Consider the following 6,047-nt stretch of genomic DNA (forward strand, 5'->3'; position numbering starts at 1 on the left):
TTGCCCACTTTTAATAGGGTTGTATGCTTTTCTCTTGTAAATTTGTTTAACTTCCTTATAGATGCTGGATATTAAACCTTTGTCAGATGCATAATTTGCAAATATTTTCTCTCATTCTGTAGGTTGTCTGCTTACTCTGTTGATAGTTTCTTTTGCTGCACAGAAGCTCTTTAGTTTAATTAGATCCCACTTGGCAATTTTTGCTTTTGTCGCGATTGCTTTTAGTGTCTTGTCATGAAATCTTGGCTCATCCCTATGTCCAGGATGACGTTGCCTAGGTTGTATTCCAGGGTTTTTATAGTTTTGGGTTTTACATTTAAGTCTTTAATCCATCCTGAGTTGATTTTTGTGTATTGTGCAAGAAATGGGTCCAGCTTTAATCTTCTGCATATAACTATGAAAGTCTGACAAGTCCATTAATTGAGGAGATTGATAACAGGCTACTTGGTTCTCATGTGAATTCTGTGACAACGTGAACAGGTCCAAAGTTGTTCAGTGGAGGTGCAAAATGCAGATTCGGTTCTTTGTGATCTGTCAGTTCTGTAGAAAACAGGTAGTGTGAAAAAAAAAAAAAAAGTAACTTATTAAGACGAGACCAGCACCGTATTACAACAGCAGCATAAACTTTCCTTAAACCAAATGGATATTTTAAAAATCTAAAACCACACACAATTTGTATTTACTGCTTGTATTATATACAAAAGTTAAAGCACACCAGGACCTGAAAGTCTTTGCTGCAGTTATATGGTGTAGGGAGTTTGGCACTTCATCATAATGAAATTTCCAATGGCTCGGTTATTATCTACAGCAGCACATAACCTGCATGCATCCGGCAAACATCCTGCACAGGAAAAATGTCTTTGGTGCCAAGTCTCATGAAAGGAAAAAGGGAGATTATGATTTTTTTTAACCAAGAAAACTAAAAGGAAATTGGTGAAGGACATCTTTGGACTGCTTCTCTCAGTTTCTGCTGTCAGACAATCTGAATTATTATTATTATTTTTTTAATTTGAGACGGAGTCTCGCTCTGTTGCCAGGCTGGAGTGCAGTGGTGCAATCTCCGGTTCCCAGGTTCAAGAGATTCTCCTGCCTCAGCCTCCAGAGTACCTGGGATTACAGGCGCGTACCACCACACCCAAGCAATTTCTGTATTTTTTGTAGAGACAGGGTTTCACCATGATGACCAGGTTGGTCTGGATCTCCTGACCTCATGATCCGCCTGCCTCAGCCTCCCAAAGTGCTGGAATTACAGGCAGGAGCCACCGTGCCTGGCTGATGAAGTACTTTTAAGTGTAGCATGCTCACCAGTTCTTAGCTTCACACGCAGCTATGTGTCCTTGTCATTGACACTGTGTGAGGAGCTTTGGCTGAGGCAAAACATTGTCAAGCTGAAAAATCCAATGTGTCTCCATCCATGTGGTCATTCAGAACGATGGATTCCATGTCACAGTCCAAGTGCTCAATGAATATGCCGTCCAAGTCACTTGGGAGCCTCTCCTGGTGGAGGAGGCTCATTCTGCCATAGACACTGCAGTGGCTCACTGAGGAGTAGCGCCCAGGGCACTCATCTGCATGGGGTGGGGCAGAGGAACTAGTAAAGGTGTCTTCACTGGGATCAGGTGGTGCACACCTGACGTGTGGGGCGTGGTCTTTCCCATGTGAGACGGGGCACAGCCATAAACTGCAGTCTGCTGAGCATGCCCAGGGTGGATATGGGAGCTGGCATGCCTCATTTTGTATCCAGATGCTTGGCTGCCATAGGCTGACATGGCTGAATTAAGGCCCATCATGATATTCTGGCCCAGAACCTGGCTGTTGTGTTGGGCTACCCCAGGATTTGCTGGTGTCACAATGTCATGGGGAGGAGAGTCAGAAGTCAGCAAGTCCTCCAGGAGTCCTGCTGCACAGTTAGACGTGGACTCACAGCTCCATAACTTGATTTGTGGTCCTGGAGCGTTTGCATAGGCATCTGGGGCAAAGGGCTCATGGAAGACCTGCCCTACATCTATTTTTTGTAGTCTGGCTGGTTGAATTCAGACTGGTGTTTGGTGGCACAAATGAGTAGCATGGCATCTGCTGCATCATGGTGCCAGGTGCCAACTGGGTAGACACAGTTAATGATGTTGGTGACGAGATAAGATTGAGATCACCCAAAAATTTTCCATGTTTCAGGATTACTTGTCTCAGACTGGGTGAAGTACGGGCATCTTTGCCGCAGATGGCGGGTACCCTGCAGAATGCACATCCCCATTTCCAAGACCGTCTCCTTAGGCTATAATGGGTGAAAGTCTCCCAGTAATAGTACTAGCAATTGAGCTAGTTCCAGGGCGAAATATACTCCAGCTATCAAAGTCATCATTGCTGTGAGAGCCAGGGCTTTCAGACCATTTGGAAAATTGGGGTCCAGGGCTGTCTCCGGCATTCCCCTGGCTAGACTGCAGGTGTGCTTTTTTCGTGGCAGCTCGGCTTAGGCTCTGAATGCATTTGCTGTTGCTGTCCATGGATGCAGCTCTTGTCTTAAGACATCTCCCACCCTTGCAGCCCTCTGGATCCAGCATCCACTGAACACTTTTTCCAGTTCCTTCGTTCTGCGCGCCAGTCAACTTGCTGTGTAGGAACAGAAGATGAGGAAGTGAATTACTGCAGCCGGCCGAGCTGTTGCTGTCGCCCTCATCCTTGAAGCAGGGCACGCTCTTGACCATCCATTCGCAGATCTGCCACAGCGCGAGCCGCTTCTCCGTCGAGCTCTGGACTGCCTGGTGCTGAGGTCGGCGTGGGACAGGTTGCGCCACGCGTTGCGGTGGGACGAGCTGCTCCTGCGCTGCTGCCCCGCGAGCGGCCCGGCGGTGGCGGGGTCCCGTATGGGTGCTGCGGCAGCGAGGAGTGCAGGCCGCCCGCCTCGGGCCCTGGAGGTCCCCGCACAGCCCCCGGGGGCGGCGTCCCAGCGTCAGTGGAAGTCCTCGCTGTCCTCCAGCGGGCTCAGGGTTGCTCATGAAGTCCGCGCTGACGGCGCGGGGCTGGAGGTGGCCGCGTGGGACCCGCGGAACTCCCGCCGGGGCAGCGGCTGGAAAACCGGGTAGACCTCCGTCCCCCGGGGCGCTTCGGCCCTGGGGTCCCCTCCTCTCCGGTCCCCTTCAGTCCCCTCCCCAAGCCGCGGGCGAGGCAAGAAGTGGGAGAGCATAGCACGGGGCGTAGCGGGATGGGGAGAAGAGCTGGCGGAGATTAGCTCGGACTAGGTGGGTTCCGCGGGAGACGGAAAGAAACTGGGAGCCAGGCGGGGGCGGTGGAAGCGCGAGTCCAGAACTGAGCCTGGCGGGGCCGTGCGTGGCGAGGCTGATCGGGGTCCGCGGGGCGGACTGGACCGCGGGCGGGAGCCCCGGGCCAGGGCGGATCCGGGCAGAGCCGGCGCCGAGCTCCCGCGGACTGGGCCGCGGACGGAAGGACGGACCGGCGGTGGCTCTCCCCGGAGGCGCGTCCTCTGCGCAGCTGCCTGTGGAGTGCGGCGCCGCAGCTGCAGGAATACGCGGCCGCCAAACTGACGGGGTCTGCCCTGGTTTATTTATTTTTATCTTTCTTTAAAGTGAGAATGTAGGAGGCTTCCCCTCCTCTCACCCCGGCTCCCCGAAGAGGGCCAATGTGGGTGACTTTTTGAGTGGCCCCCAAAGCATATCCCGAGGCCTGCGCTTCGCGAATCTTTTCTTCCAGGGCGCTGGTCGAGCCGTTTCCCAGCCAGTGCCTCTGGCCCAGCGAATCCTGCTGGAAGGCGGTGGTTCTGCGATGCCCTGTGGATTCGCCCCAACACCTTGTTGGCCCAGGGACCTTGGGGGTCTTGTATAAGGAAGGAAAAGGTGTAGAGCGGCCGCAGAAGGGAGGTAGCGTGGCCGAGCGGTCTAAGGCGCTGGATTAAGGCTCCAGTCTCTTCGGAGGCGTGGGTTCGAATCCCACCGCTGCCAGTTTGTTGTGATTTCTCCATTTTTGCCCCTTCATGGGTTACAAAAGAAGGAACTCCCCTTGGGCCCCCCCGCTTTCTCGGGCCCGGGAAACTGTCTGGGGCATGCTTCTTCGTCATCGGGAATTCCGTTTGGCAGTGTGCATCCACCCAGGGGACGGGCTTTGTGGGGAGTTCGTCGGGCTGGTGCCTACAGCAAGTGAGGTGGGTTCAGTTCTTCCCAGGTGCCAATCAATGATTGAGGCAGAAAGGCAATGGTTTAAATACCCTTGATAGCCTTTTCTCCTTAACCAGGTGGAGATAGCGGTGGGGTGTTCTAGTCTTCAGTGCAATAAATTTGAAGCAATGGGGTTAAAAGTAGGAGGAAGTGTTTCCGCCCGGTTTCGAACCGGGGACCTTTCGCGTGTGAGGCGAACGTGATAACCACTACACTACGGAAACCCGCTCGTCTCGTCTTTGCCATCATAATTAGTCAGCACACACGGCTGTATTTTATTTCTCATGATAATTCTGAGCTGCTTCCGTGGGTCCCTTTGAGCTTGGTAAAGGACGTTTCAGCACTTGGAAGGCTGAGGCGTGAGAATGGCTGGAGCCCAGTAGGTGGAGACTGCGCTGAGCTATGATTGCAGCACTGGATTCCAGCCTGGGAGACAGAGCAAGACCCTGTCTCCAAAACGAGCAAAGAAAGAAACAGGAAAAGGAAGTGTTCACGCTGGATGTGGTAGTATCAGTGCGTATGGGAGTCCCGAGAGAGGGTGTAGAGGGACCTCAGAGAGACGTTTCAGTGGCAGCGGAACCGTCTGGCGTTGACTGTGGGCATGGGGGTGGAACAGCCGGGATGCGCTGGCACCATTTTCTGAGAGGGGGACGTTCAGAAGAAGCTGCTTGGGGAATGGGAGGCCATGAGCTCGGGTGTGGAGCTGGAGCTTGCGGGCCTGGAGAAAATGGAGTGGAAATGCGAAAGGAAATATTCTACAACGCCATTTTCATTGTTCTGTTGTTTGGAAGAGCTCTAACCTATATAAGCAGCCACTTGTGGGACATTTGGATTGTTACCAGGTGTTTCTTTTTCTTTCTTTTTTTCTCAACTGTAAATAATATTGCAAGATTATCCTTGTGGCTCAATCTCTGTATAACATCATAATGATTTCCTTAGGAGAAATATCTAGTAGAATTAATGGGTCAAATTTCTGTAACTTTTAAAGATACACATCAGCAAATTACTCTCCAGAAAGGTATTACCAGTTTATAGTGATTTATCTTCCACTTATTCTGGCGTAAGGCTTCATTCACTCAGCATAATGTTTTTGAGATTCCTCTACATTGTTGAGTTTACCGGCAGCTTGTCCTCGCCCCACTGCCTTTTTTTTTTTGGAGACGGAGTCTTACTCTGTCGTGCAGGCTGGAGCGGCAGTGGCGCAATCTCTGCTCACTGCAGTCTCTGTCTCCCGGGTTCAATCGATTCTCCTGCTTCAGCCTCCCGAGTAGCTGGGATTAAGTTTGTTCCTTTTAGTTGCGGAATAGTATCCCACAATTCCTTCCCTTCCTCCCTCCCTCCTTCCCTCCCTTCCTTCCGTCCTTCCTTCTTTCCTTCCCCTCCTTCTTTTATTTTTTTCTTTTCTTATCTTTTCTTTCTCTTTCTGTCTCTCTCTCTTTCTTTTGTTCTGAGATCAGTTCTCGCCCAGTCACGCAGGCCTGAGTGCAGGGCCCAGAATCAAGGCTCCCTGCAGCATTGACCTCCCGGGCTCAGGGGATCTGTGTTCCCACCTCAGCTTCCTGATTAGCTGAAACTGCAGGTTAGTGTCTCTCTCTCTCTCTCTCCCTCTCTCTCTCTCTCTCTCTCTCTCTCTCTCTCTCTCTCTCTCTCGTTAGTGTCTCTCTCTCTCTCTCTCCATGTTGCCCAGGCCCCAGGCTGCATTTCTTGTTGGTAGATATTTGGGCTTCCTCCAGGTTTTTTTTATTTTTCTTTTTTTGCAATTATGGATAACGCTGCTACGAACATTTGTGCACAAGTCTTCATGGATATATGCTTTTGGTAAATGCCTAGGAGTAGAACTTCTGGTCACAGAAGATGTCTATGTTTAGTTGGAAAAAAAAA

At 51.2% G+C, this 6,047-nt stretch overlaps 2 non-coding genes and 2 pseudogenes across 2 annotated transcripts; 2 read left to right on the forward strand and 2 right to left on the reverse strand.

The window, feature by feature from the left end:
- Nucleotides 1-1,383: 1,383 nt before the first annotated feature.
- On the reverse strand, nt 1,384-3,181 carry LOC108514151 (forkhead box protein O1 pseudogene; annotated as a pseudogene).
- Nucleotides 3,182-3,871: 690 nt separating this feature from the next.
- Nucleotides 3,872-3,953, forward strand: TRNAL-AAG (transfer RNA leucine (anticodon AAG)). Its single transcript has one exon. It is a non-coding gene; the product is annotated as a tRNA-Leu (tRNA).
- Nucleotides 3,954-4,054: 101 nt separating this feature from the next.
- Nucleotides 4,055-6,047, forward strand: part of LOC108514152 (transmembrane and TPR repeat-containing protein 4-like) — a 19,493-nt pseudogene continuing 17,500 nt past the window's right edge.
- Nucleotides 4,318-4,390, reverse strand: TRNAV-CAC (transfer RNA valine (anticodon CAC)). The gene has a single exon. It is a non-coding gene; the product is annotated as a tRNA-Val (tRNA).

This window comes from Rhinopithecus bieti, unplaced genomic scaffold, assembly GCF_001698545.2.
Source record: "Rhinopithecus bieti isolate Rb0 unplaced genomic scaffold, ASM169854v2 scaffold_33891, whole genome shotgun sequence".
Classification (NCBI taxonomy): Eukaryota; Metazoa; Chordata; class Mammalia; order Primates; family Cercopithecidae; genus Rhinopithecus; species Rhinopithecus bieti.